Below are 13,213 nucleotides of genomic sequence, written 5' to 3' on the forward strand. Positions count from 1 at the left end.
TGGTTCACTGCTGCAGAGGAAGGCAAAAAACCCCTGGGGACACTCACAGGTCTTCCATAGGGGAAAAAATCTTCCCCCCCCCCCAGTTGCAGGACACAATGGGCCACCTTCATGGTGCATGAGCAGCAGGCAGTAGCGCAGCCAGAACGGACCAGAGGAGCCCTGACAAATGGTCTTGCTCGATGCTCAGAGGAAGGCAAAAAACCCCCGGGACCAGTGCCAATCTGCCCCGGGGAAAAATTCCTTCCTGACCCCAGCATTGGCGATCGGCTATCCCTGAGCATGTGAGCAAGACCTGCTCCTCATCCACAGGCTGGTCATGCCTCTCCAGAGATGCCCAAGCCCTATTCTCTCTCAACCTGGAGCCACCTCAGGGGCTGCCGAGAGTGGCCAAAGGCCCCCGGCCTGATCGACCCTGAGGACAAGAATTCTTCCTACCACTGCAGGGCATCAGTGGCTGCTCCAAAGCACTGGGATCCCTGGAAACATCTCTGTATGCCGCTGCTTATGGCTGCTGCCTCTGGCTCCATGGGGGATGAGGACGGTGAGCTCCGCAGTGCTCCTCAAAAAACCATTCCTATAATCTGGCCATGACTATCCAGCTGAAAAGGATTGCTATCCCTTCGACAAGCTAAGAACCTGGTCCTGCCAGCAGCTGGCCTTGCAGTGGAGAACTCTGAACCTCTTCTCCAGTCAACCTCTAGCTGTGCTTGCACATGAGGACGATATGGCTGCGATGTCTGTCACCCTATTGATCGCTAGGGTTGATTCGGCTGATCTGGCTGGCTAGGTGCGTGTCCCCTTCCTCCCTCACCGCTCCACATGCATCCCTCCCAAAGCTGCAGCTCAGTCAAAGAGGGCGACCTTCCCCAATACAGGCAGTACTATTCATCAGTCACAGGCATACAGCAGCTGTGCTCCTCTGCTAGAACCTCCAAACAAGTAACTCCTCCTAGAATCTCCAAACAAGTAATTCCAGCAGCTCCTCAAGAACTTCCTCTGGGAAGTCCTGGGCTGCCCTGGGCCATCTCTGCCGGGGCACACAGGAGGCTGCTCCCTTTTACCCTGTTCCAGGGCATTGTGACCACTGTGTTGACCGGTGGTGGCATGGAATGGAATGGAATGGAGTGGAGTGGAGTGGAGTGGAGTAGAATATGTGTGACCATGTGTTAAAAAAGGGGGGGGAGCTCCTCACAGTTTTCCAGTACTTAAAGGGCAGATACAAGGAGGACAGAAGCTCTCTCTTCGCAAGCAACCACATAGGGAGAACAAGGGGCAATGGGTACAGGTTGCAGTGGGAGAGGTTTCATCTTTATATTAGGAATACATTTTTTTACAATGAGAACAATCAATCACTGGAACAGCCTCCCAGGGACGTGGGAGTCCCCACCACTAGAGGTTTTCAAAACATAAATGGGGAGAGTGTTAGATAATCTCATCAAGGCTCCCTTTTCCATGAAAGACTGGACCAGATGATCTTTTGAGGTCCATTCCGACATGAGCCGTTCTATGATAAAGTAATTTTAGTGGTTAATAGACTGATGTTTCCTTCTGTCACTTAAGTTACATGTGAATTCAGAAGAGAATATTAGACTCCTGTTGAACTACAAGGCAGTATGGGTAGTATTAGAAATTTCATCCAACATATCTCTTTCTTGATCTTGAGCGAACAGGTAGTCGTATGCTGCATGAATATCACAACACTCAGAACATTTGCCTGTTTTGAGAGCAATAACCACTAATGTGCAGAACCTACTGCCTATGCGACTTGCCTAGTTTTTTCTCTAAAATTCTCCTGGGTTTCATCCTAGCACAGTACTTCCCCATATTTCTTTTTTCATTCTGAACATCCATGCTTGTCCAGTTCTGAGGTTCGTTTTTAACTGTTAAGAGCCATAAGAGTGAACTGCAATTTTAAGAAGCCCAGAGTAACCAAATATTACTCTAAAAACACATGCTTCACAGAATCATAGAATCATAGAATCTTAGAATAGACTGGGTTGGAAGGGACCCCCAAAGGTCATCTAGTCCAACCCCCCTGCAATGAGCAGGGACATCCTCAACTAGATCAGGACTGTTTTGTTTATTTTTTAATTCCAGAAAACCAGTTGTAAAAAGAATTTTTAGGAAAAAAGTATTAGGTCCAGTCCATTATGAATATAAGAAACCTATTCAACATTGACCAGGTTTTGAACAGGAAATGAAATACTTTACTTTTTATATATAGTACAAAACCTCTGAATGAAGTACAAATAATTAAAAAAAAGGAGTTTGAGTTCATCAAGCAAAGACCTGGAGGAGTTTCAATTTACTTAATGACTGCCTTTAAGTTTCTTTATTAATTTTCATCATTAATTTTTCAAATGAAAGCTTTGCATCCAGAATCCAATCACTATTTTCAGATTTGGATCCATGCCAAATTGTTACTTTCAGAGGTGATGTTGAATAATGAAAGGATTCAGCAATCTTTCAAACGAAGCATGTTTCAAAGATATTTTTAGCTAGGGGTCATCTTTCTATTTTGTGTCACACTGTCTTTCCCCAGTTCTTTCCAATGATAAGTGGATAGAGGAAAAAAGCTCTGTACGTGGGTTGCAGGCCATTAATGCCTGCTCCCCTAGACTCAAAGTGATAGATACAATTGGTATTGGAATTATTTTGAATTATCAGGATCAGCAAAAGTAGTTCTAAACAGGTTTTGTTTGATTACTCCTGAATTTTTGTGAGGCAGTAATATAGGTATTATCTATCAGCCCTTCAATAAAGAAGTGGTTATATTGTTACAGTAAACTAGTGGGGTGGGGTAAGATTAGGATTGTAGATGAACTGAAATGATGCTTTTATCATAAGAGGCAGAATATAGTAAGAGGATGAATAGCATCCTCCTAATTCTTGGAGGATTAGCCTGAGAACAGTGTTTTATATAATTTTACTTTTAAGCTACAACACTAAGAAAAGGATGGTGTTGATAAAACATTGGTATTGATGGCATTATCCATATGAGATGAACAGAATTTCATAAGAGAAGCAATGAGTAACCTGAAAATAAAAGAGATGGACTAGAATTCAGTTATACAGAAGCAAGGCAGCATACCAGGTAAATAAAATGTCTCATATAACTTAAGATCTCAACAGGTAGAAGAAAAGCTACATGGTTCTTTTCAATGTATAGATGACGTTGAGCTGCCAGTATAATATGGTGAAAAGATTAAAAGAAAATCAGGGTGTACTGGTGAAAGTATCTGAAGTGGAAGTTTTAATAGTATTGCAAAAATCACTGAGAAGACTTCATTTTAGGCTCTGATCAGCTCTAGTATAGAAAGGTGAATTCAAAATAAAACAGGCATGGGGCGTGAATATTAAAATGATCAGAAGAAATTAGCAGGTGCTACAGAAGTGGTAACTGAAAGAATTTTTTTTTGCTTATCCTGGTATCCTGGGTTCAGTTGTAGCAGTTATTTTTCTCCTTCTTAGAGGCTGGTGCAGTGCTGTGGTTTTGACTTTAGACTGGGAACAACGCTGGTAACACACTGATATTTTTAGTTGTTGCTAAGTAATGCTTACCCTGATCAGGGACTTTTCAGTCTCATGCTGTGCCAGGGAAGAGGGGCCCGGGAAGCCGGGAGGAAGCAGAGACAGGACACCTGACCCAAACTAGCCAAAGGGGTATTCCATATCACAGCACGTCATGCCCTGTATAGAAACTGGGGGGAGTTACCTGGAAGGCCCAGATCACTGCTCAGGTCGGGCGGAGTATCGGTCGGCGGGTGGTGAGCAATTGTATTCTCTCCCCTTGTTATTTTCCTAATTATTATTATTGGTGGTAGCAGTAGTGGTTTTGTGTTATACCTTAGTTACTGGACTGTTCTTATCTCAACCCATGGGAGTTAAATTCTTTCGATTCTCCTCCCCATCCCTCCGGGAGCTGGGGGAGGAAGAAGAGGGGGGAGTGAGCGAGCAGCTGCATGGTTCTGAGTTACCAGCTGGGCTTAAACCATGACAGACAGAAAAGACAATACTGGGACATTTCCATGTAACTCATGTAGAAACAGAAGATAAATTTGTGTCACTAAGTGGTACAAATCCAGACTGGAAAAAACACAGACCATAGAATCATAGAATCATAGAAGCAACTAGGTCGGAAAAGACCTTAAAGATCATCAAGTCCAACAATTCTCTCAGCCATTCCTCATCATATTTGTGCTCCAGACCCTTCACCAGCTCCGCTGCCCTTCTCTGGACCCACTCCAGCACCTCAATGTCTCTCTTGTAGTGAGGGGCCCAGAACTAACACAGGGTTCAAGGTGCAGCCTCACCAGTGCCAAGTACAGGGGAACAATCACTGCCCTGGTCCTGCTGGCCACATTATTTCTGATACGGACCATGCAGTGGTTTGACCAGTCAGTCTCACCTCTGTTCCTGGCAAAATCTTGGAGCAGATTCTCCTGACAGCATGCTAAGAGACATGAAAAACAATGAGGTAGTTGGTGACAACCAATATGGTTTCACTAAGGGGAAATCCTGCCTGACCAATTTGGTGGCCTTCTATGATGGGGCTACAGAACTGACAGACAGCGGCAAAGCAGCCGATGTCATCTACCTGGACTTGTGCAAACCATTCAACACTGTTCCGCACAACATCCTTGTCTCTAAATTGGAAAGACATCAATTTGATAGATGGACCGCTCAGTGAATGAAGAACTGTCTGGATGGCCGCACGCAAAGAGTTGTGGTAAATGGTTCAATGTCCAGTTGGAAAACAGTAATGAGTGGTGTCCCTCAGGGGTCGGTGTTGGGACCTGTCTTGTTCAACATCTTTGTCGGCAACATGGACAGCGGGATTGAGTGCGTCCTCAGCAAGTTTGCCGACGACACCAAGCTGTGTGGTTTGGTTGATACGCTGGAGGGAAGGGATGCCATCCAGAGGGACCTTGACATGCTTGTGAGGTGGGCCGATGCCAACCTTATGAAGTTTAACCAAGCCAAGTGCAAGGTCCAACCCCTGGGTTGGCGCAATCCCAGGCACAGCTACAGGTTGGGTGGAGAAGAGATTCAGAGCAGCCTTGCAGAGAACTTTGGGGGTGTTGGTTGACGAGAAGCTTAACATGAGCCGGCTTCAGTGAAAGCCAACTGTATCCTGGGTTGCATCAAAAGAAGCGTGACCAGCAGATTGAAGGAGGTGATCCTGCCCCTCTACTCTGCTCTCGTGAGACCTCACTTGGAGTACTGTGTACAGTTCTGGTGTCCTCAACCTAAGAAGGACATGGAGCTGTTGGAACAAGTCCAGAGGAGGGCCACGAGGATGATAAGGGGGCTGGAGCACCTCCCATATGAAGACAGGCTGAGAAAGTTGGGGCTGTTCAGCCTGAAGAAGAGAGGGCTGCATGGAGACCTCATCGCAGCCTTCCAGTATCTGAAGGGGGCCTATAAGGGTGCTGGGGAGGGACTCTTCCTTAGGGACTGTAGTGGTAGGACAAGAGGTAATGGCTTCAAACTTAAACAGGGCAAGTTTAGATTAGATATAAGGAAGAAGTTCTTTACAGTGAGGGTGGTGAGGCACTAGAATGGGTTGCCCAAGGAAGTTGTGAATGCTCCATCCCTGGCGGTGTTCAAGGCCAGGTTGGACAGAGACTTAGGTGGTGTGGTTTAGTGCGAGGTGTCCCTGCCCATGGCAGGGGGATTGGAACTAGATGATCTTAAGGTCATTTCCAACCCAAATCATTCTATGATTCTATGATTCTATGACCCTGGTCAACAGCTAAACTCCCACCCTGCCTTTTGCTCACTCCTCTATCCAGGGACATGGGAAGACAAAAAATTGAAGGAAGGCAGAAGGACTTATAGGTCGATATAATTACAGTTTAATAAGTAAAGCAAAAGTGGAACAAAGCAGAAGTGAAGCAAAATTAGGAATTCATTCAATATTTGCTATTAGCAGACAGATGTTTGTCTGATTCCTGGGAACCAGGACCTCAGCATGCCTAAAGGCTGCTTGGGAAAACCAATGCCATAACCGTGAATGTCCCTCACTTCTTCCTTCTTCCCCCCAGCTTTTACTGCTGTGAACTGTGCCATATGGTATGGAACATCCGTTTGGTCAATTGGGGTCAGCTGTCCCAGCTGTGTCCCCTCCCATTTTCTTACCCACTCCCAGCCCACTTGCTTTGGTGGGACAGGGCAGTGAAGAGAGAAACAGAAGGCATTGCTGCTGTGCCAGCACTGCTCAGCAGCACAGTGGTGTGTTATCAACCATGTTTTAGCCATAAATGCTGAGCACAGCACCATACAGGCTGCTATGAAGAAAGTGGACCTCATTGCAGCAAGACGCAGTGTGGGCAGAAAGAGATGGTAAACATTAATGCCTTCCAGCAGAATCAGAAAGAAAACCAGAGGAGAGTATATAGCAACCAGGGCAGAATATGCAGCAGCTGTAAAGACAAGGAGACAGGCAGATTTAGGAAAAGATCCGGACAGGGCTCAAGACTACTGCAATGAGCAGGCAGAGATTTAGCTAGAAGGCTTTGTGCAGGTAGTTTTTGTTTAGTCCAATTTAAAGAAGCTAGAAAAATCTAGGAAAAAATTCACTTAGGTAGAAATTGTAAAGGATATATTTGACATCCTTTTATTTGTACTATAATAATAGTATATTATTTTAGTGATAAGGGAAGAGGCAAATAGAGACACCTATGTGGGTGTTTTTATTGTTTCTAAGCATGAGAAAGTCAAGGAGAGGCACAACAAGGGAGAGATACACACCAGCAAACCTTAAAACATTCAGTTAGTGTAACTATTTGCATGGTAATATTTCCTACCAGCCTGAGAGAAGACTAAAGGCTCTAAATGTTCAGTTCATAAGCTTATATTGGAAAAAAACATGCAAAAGAACTTTTTTTCTTACAATGAAATGTAAGAAAATGACCTCAAATCCTCAACGTTTAATTTTCCTGTTCTGAACTATAATTTCTTTAATGTTGCCTACATAGTTTTTTTTATGTCCGATATACATTGTTATCAAGTTTAGATAAAATCTGTTTATCCAAATTCTTTAACTGCTCAAAGACCTGAAGTTTGATAGAACATGTTAATTACATTCCTTTTCACAATAATGTCCATTAGCTACTTTCTATTTAATTGTAGCAAATATAAACCAAATTAGGAAGAGACTTTCCTTCTACCTGAGTATAAAAGAGAGTCTTTTATAATCAAATAGCCATCACAAGTATATTATGGGTGTAAAGACTGCTTTGGCTTCACAGAACATTGGATCAAAACCTTAATTCCTTTACATTGATATGTAATTTCTGATAAAAGTTTATATGTGCACTAAACTTTAAAGCAATTTGTAATAAAAGTTTTGTGATCTATAACTACTTATTAAGGGAATACTGTCAATATGAATGTAAAATGCTAGGTTTTATGACTTTACATAATATACCAATAAATTTTTTTGAAATATAATGTTCCTATTAATTTGGAAAGAATGGGACTGCAAACAAGTTTAGGTTTTTCATGCTACATTCAGACCAGAAACCCTTATTTTTCTGAGCTCTTACATCTAAGATACAAGTAGATCAATAAAACAAAGGCTGGAACTACCAAAATATTTTGGGATTGAGTATGAGCTGTGTAAGACTGTTGTTTCTTCTAAACTTCTCTGTATATTCATAAAGCTTACATTAGAGTCTAAACTAATTGATTTTCCACCTTTTCAATCATCTTTAAAAAGCCAGGCCAAATTCTCATTTCAGGATACTCAAATTTACTAACTTTATAATCTTGCCAGGTAAATGAGAAAGGGGATTTGATTCCTGTGATTTATGGTAATATAGACCACATAGGAGAAAGCTAGGTCTCTGGAATCATTAAACTAAAACTGATTTGAGCTGCTAGCAGAATCATTTTGTATGCCTTTATGAGGTACAGCAGAACTGGAACCTGTCTTAATCAGGAGATACAAGTGTGTAGGTGTTTGCAGCATTACAAACTAGAACTTTCCAATGGATAGTTCTCTCTTAATAAAACCTGCTTGAAATATTAATTATTCTTGAGTAAGCTAAAGTAGAATGGAGATTGGACAGTGGAGATAATAAGAAGATAATATAATAAACAATATTGCTTGGTAGATCTTCTGAACAAATGAGGACATTTAAAATACAAGTATTTCCCAAGACATGGGAATGAGTTCTATTGGAAGAAAATATAAATAGCTTTCATGGTTTAAACCCAGCTGGCAACTAAGTACCACGCAGCTGCTCACTCACCTCCCATTTTTTACCTCACCCTGGTGGGAAGGAGAGGAGAATTGGAAGAATGTAAAACCTGTGGGTTGAAGTAAGAATAGTTTAATAACTAAAGAACAATATAATAATACTAATAATTATAGTATTACTAATAAAAAATTAACAATAATAATGATAAAGGAAATAACAAGGGGAAAGAATATAGAAGTAAAAGGGGAAAGGAAAAAAAAACCAATCAACACAAGTGATGCACAATACAATTTCTCACCACCTGCTGACCGATACCCAGCGTGACCCCAAGCACAGATCAGTATCTTCAGGCCAACTCCCACAGTTTATATGCTGGCCATGGCCTGAACTTTGGCTAGTTCAGGCCAGGTGTCCTGTCTCTGCTTCCTCCTGGCTCCTTGTGTCCCTCCTCACTGGCAGAGCATGAGATGAAAAGTCCTTGATCGGGGTAAGTAGTACTGAGCAACAACTAAAACATCGGTGTGTTATCAGCGTTGTTCTCAGACTAAAGCCAACCACAGCACTGTACCAGCTACTGGGGAGTTAATTAACTCTATCCCAGCCAAAACCAAGACAGTAGCAAATCAGAGTCAAATGTTTTCATTATTGAGGACTAGCATAGTGGGGATGTATGCCATAAATGATCTCCACTGGCAGAGCCAGCACAAACAGTCTTCCTATCACAGTGATATACCTACATGTATAATTACAAATGTGAAATAAAATGCATTAAAAAAAAAACCATACAGACTGAGCAATTTTTTTATAATGGATGAGAATAGCATGTCGATAAGAAACATTACAATCTGGAAACTGGAATATATTTATGTGTGGATGTAATAGTCATTGAATGCAATTGAAATCTAGAATCTCTTTTAGTTTCCTGCCTAATGGAATTCTACTTCATATAATCTTTGTGAGATTTTTAAATATTGTAATACATATACGTGTGTTTATAAATATGTACAAATCAAGATGCATGCAGTCTTTTTGGCACATACACAGAAAAATACTGAAATTGGGTCTGTAAAAGTTAACCTTACATAGTGGCTTATGTTTGACTAGTCTACTTTGTGGAAGATATTAGCCCTTTTTTTATTGAGAATAGATGCTGTGTTTCCACTACATTGCTTTGAAAATCTTTTTCAATTTCATTCACACAAGCTGAATAAAATTCTAGACAGGGTTTTTAAAGATGGTTTCACATGGAGATAAAGATTTCAGTTTGCTTAGATCATAGTGCAGACTTAGAAAAGAATATGTCCGAGTTTTTGGTATGATCTGAAGTGTATTGTGTGCTTTAATACTTATAAATGTATCATACAGAACATCAAACAGTGCAAAGAATTCTATAAACAGCACCAGGGGGTACGACAAGGGATAACCCATTAAAAACAAAGAACTTCTTTGATACACAGAACTGATGATGTTGCACACTATGCTTCATGTTTCTACATGAGCATAGGCTATAACTTCTCATATACACTGTGTAGCTCAAGGGAATCTAAAGATCCATTGGAAACACTGCGTAACACTGCAACATTTTAAAATACTAATTAGGACTTATGTGTAGGTCTATAAGAGACAATATAGCAGGTGTCTTGCATTTTCTGTCACTAACCTGATCAGTCTTATATCCTTCCTAAGGAAGTGCATTAACTAAAGCAGGAAGAGAGAATTTTCCCGAAACTTTCATGGTTAGAGCATTTGCAAAAAAAATAAAACGTGAGCTGGGTACTGTTTAGTGCAAGGAAAGAATTAAACCCATTCTCCCACTCTTTGGATGAGCATCCTACACATAAGGGAATAGTTTCAAGCACACTCTTCTCTATCAGCAGTATGATGAGATGTTATTGTGCATTCTGTGAATGTGTAGTAGTATTGCACAGAGCAGCAGACTTGTGCACTTTCAGGGTGTCATGATTTTCACAGGTGCCCAGCAGCTCTGGAATACATCTCTACTTCTGCGTTTAGCAAAGATCAAGACCTTCAACTTTGAGCAACTATTTATTTCCAAAATGTAACTAAGAACTTCTGACATGTATGCAATTTTATAGAAATCCACATGCACTGCACATTTAAATAGATGTTTTCTCTTTACTAAGCTTCCAGAATGTAGCTTGTCAACAAGTTCATCCTCCCATACATCTTGTGTGGTAGGTTTGTTAGCTAGTAAATATAATTTTTATACTCTCTTATAAGTAGGAAAACTGACAGGAGAAAATGAAGTCATTGTTGTCTTTATTTTTGGGGATGTCCTGACAAGAGAAACCACCTTAGGTTTATGTAAGAATACTGGATGCACAGCTTATGAAAGAATAAGCCTACCTGAAAGTTGTCAAGAGCTACCCACTTTCAATCATTCCTTCTTTCGTAAGTATGTAACAAATGACAGAAAAAAAAATCCTTCCTACTCAATATTAAAGGGCGATATGGTACTGAAAAAATGTAAGACAAAATGTATTCAGCTTTGTCATTTTTGCCTTAACCAATATAGCTCCTGAAGGACAGCATTATTATACTCATAAGACTCACAGAGAATAACAGTGTTGGAAATGTGCTATAATGGAATCAAATCAATAACTCTGAGACTACTTCAAGCTCATTTTAAATATTACTCTCTGATCTCCCTAGGTTCTGGCTATTGATTATAAAAATTCCTGCCAAGCCTTCGTTTCTGTGTAATTATATCCTAAACTTGTTTTTGTTGTTTGAATTTTGTGGGTTTTTTTCACAATCACACTGAAAAAAATGGCATTTGGATAAATATATTATGAATGAAAAGGCTTAAATTTCATACTGGGCTTTCCCACTTTTCCCAGGTAATTCTCGTTTTCATAAATATAAATGTATTTTTGAAAGTTATATGTGTATTGCATATGTATATAAATATATAGTCATGGTTTAAGCCCAGCCAATAACTCAGAACCACACAGCACCCCACTCACTTCCCCCTCTTCTTTTCCCCTCCTCCCGGAGGGATGGGGAGGAGAATCGAAAGAATGTAAATCCCACAGGTTGAAATAAAAACAGTCCAGTGACTAAGATGTAATACAAAACCACTAGTACTGCCACCAATAATAATAATGATAAGGGAAATAACAAGGGGAGAAAATATAAAACTAAAAGGGGAAAAGGAAAAGAAAACTGTAAACACAAGTGATGCACAATACCTGCCAACCAATACCTGGCCTGACCCGAGTGGTGATTTGGGCCTTCCAGGTAACTCCCCCCAGTTTCTATACAGGGCATGACGTGCTGTGGTATGGAATACCCCTTTGGCTAGTTTGGGTCAGGTGTTCTGTCTCTGCTTCCTCCTGGCTTCCCGGGCCCCTCCTCCCTGGCACAGCATGAAATTGAAAAGTCCCTGATCAGGGTAAGCATTACTTAGCAACAACTAAAAACATCAGTGTGTTACCAGCATTGTTCTCAGTCTAAAGTCAAAACCACAGCACTGCACCAGCTACTAAGAAGGAGAAAAATAACTGCTACAGCCATACCCAGGGCAGATTCAATGAATTAACTGTAGTCATTTTATATAAGATCTGTTGAGGTACAGATATTTTTGGATACCTGGAAAAGTTAATATGTATATATGCAATAGACCATCAACTTGATTTTATTTTTTTTTTTTGAGATTTTCTTTCTTTTAACGTTATCTAAAGAATTACACTGAAATATATGTAATTGGGAGGTAGCTGAGACAGCTAAGCATTTCCCAGATACTAACACACAGAGTGGTTAGATAAATACCTTTTTTAAGAAACAGATATATTTGCAGAATTTTGTCTTTACTAGAGATGCTCCTCAACTTAAGAGAAAAAGCTTGAAGTCCTGTAAATTTAGTTAAAACTACTGAAAGCATTATGATGTACATATAGGCTTACATTCCTTTCCTCCCCCTCAACTTGCCTCAGAATATGAAACAGCATCATTGTCCTCTACGATTAAATGTTCCTATTAATAGGCTAAAGTGCATGAAATGGTGATAGGAAATTGTTTGGTTTGCATTTATTTGGAATAAATTGAATCTACCAAATGTTTCTCAAAAAGTAAGACAAGCATAAACATTACGTAAATACCCAGATGAAGACATTTAGATGATATATGCTTTAGCTGCGAACTACTACTGGACTAAAATATGGACAATGCATGGCCTGTGAATGGAGAGATGTTTTGCCCTTCTAGGGTTATGTGACAGGGTTTGCAACCCAACACTATTTGCTGCGGCTTTCATTGTTCCACAATTTCACTGTTACAGTCCAAAACCTAGTGAAAGCTATGGTAAGAAATGACCTTTTCAAGGTGCTTCTGTGCTTACGTGAATACATTAGTTTCTGGGTCTTGAAGTCCTATGTATTCACATCATGGATTCTCTGATTGAAAAAGCAGATCATAGAATCAGGTTGGAAAAGACCTTTAAGATCATTTTAAGACCTTTAAGAGTCCAACTGTAGGCCTAACACTGCCAAGTCCATCACTAAACCATGTCTCTAACTGCTGTGTCTACACATCTTTTAAGTATCTCCAGGGAGGGTGACTCAACCATTTTCCTGGGCAGCCTGTTTAAAGAAGGCTTAATCCTTTTAAAGAAACTTCTTCTAATACCCAAACTAAACCTCCCCTGATGCAAGTTGAGGTTGTTTCCTCTTGTTCTATCACTTGTTAACTGGTAGACACTCAGCTCACTACAACCTCTAGAACATCCACAGCCTTTATCCACTAAGCATGCATCCTGCCACAGAAGGAGACCAGATTAGTCAAGTAGGACATGCCTTTCATAAACCCATGCCTGATCAGCTAGTTGCCCTGTATGTGCTATGTAGATTGCTCTCAAGATTACCTGCTCCATAACCTTCCCCAGCACCAAAATCAAACACACAAACCTGTAATTCCCGAGATCCTCCTTCCAGCCCTTCTGCTAGGTGGATGCAAGTGACAATTATGACCTTCTATATTCTATA

Source organism: Strigops habroptila, chromosome 4, assembly GCF_004027225.2.
Source record: "Strigops habroptila isolate Jane chromosome 4, bStrHab1.2.pri, whole genome shotgun sequence".
Classification (NCBI taxonomy): Eukaryota; Metazoa; Chordata; class Aves; order Psittaciformes; family Psittacidae; genus Strigops; species Strigops habroptila.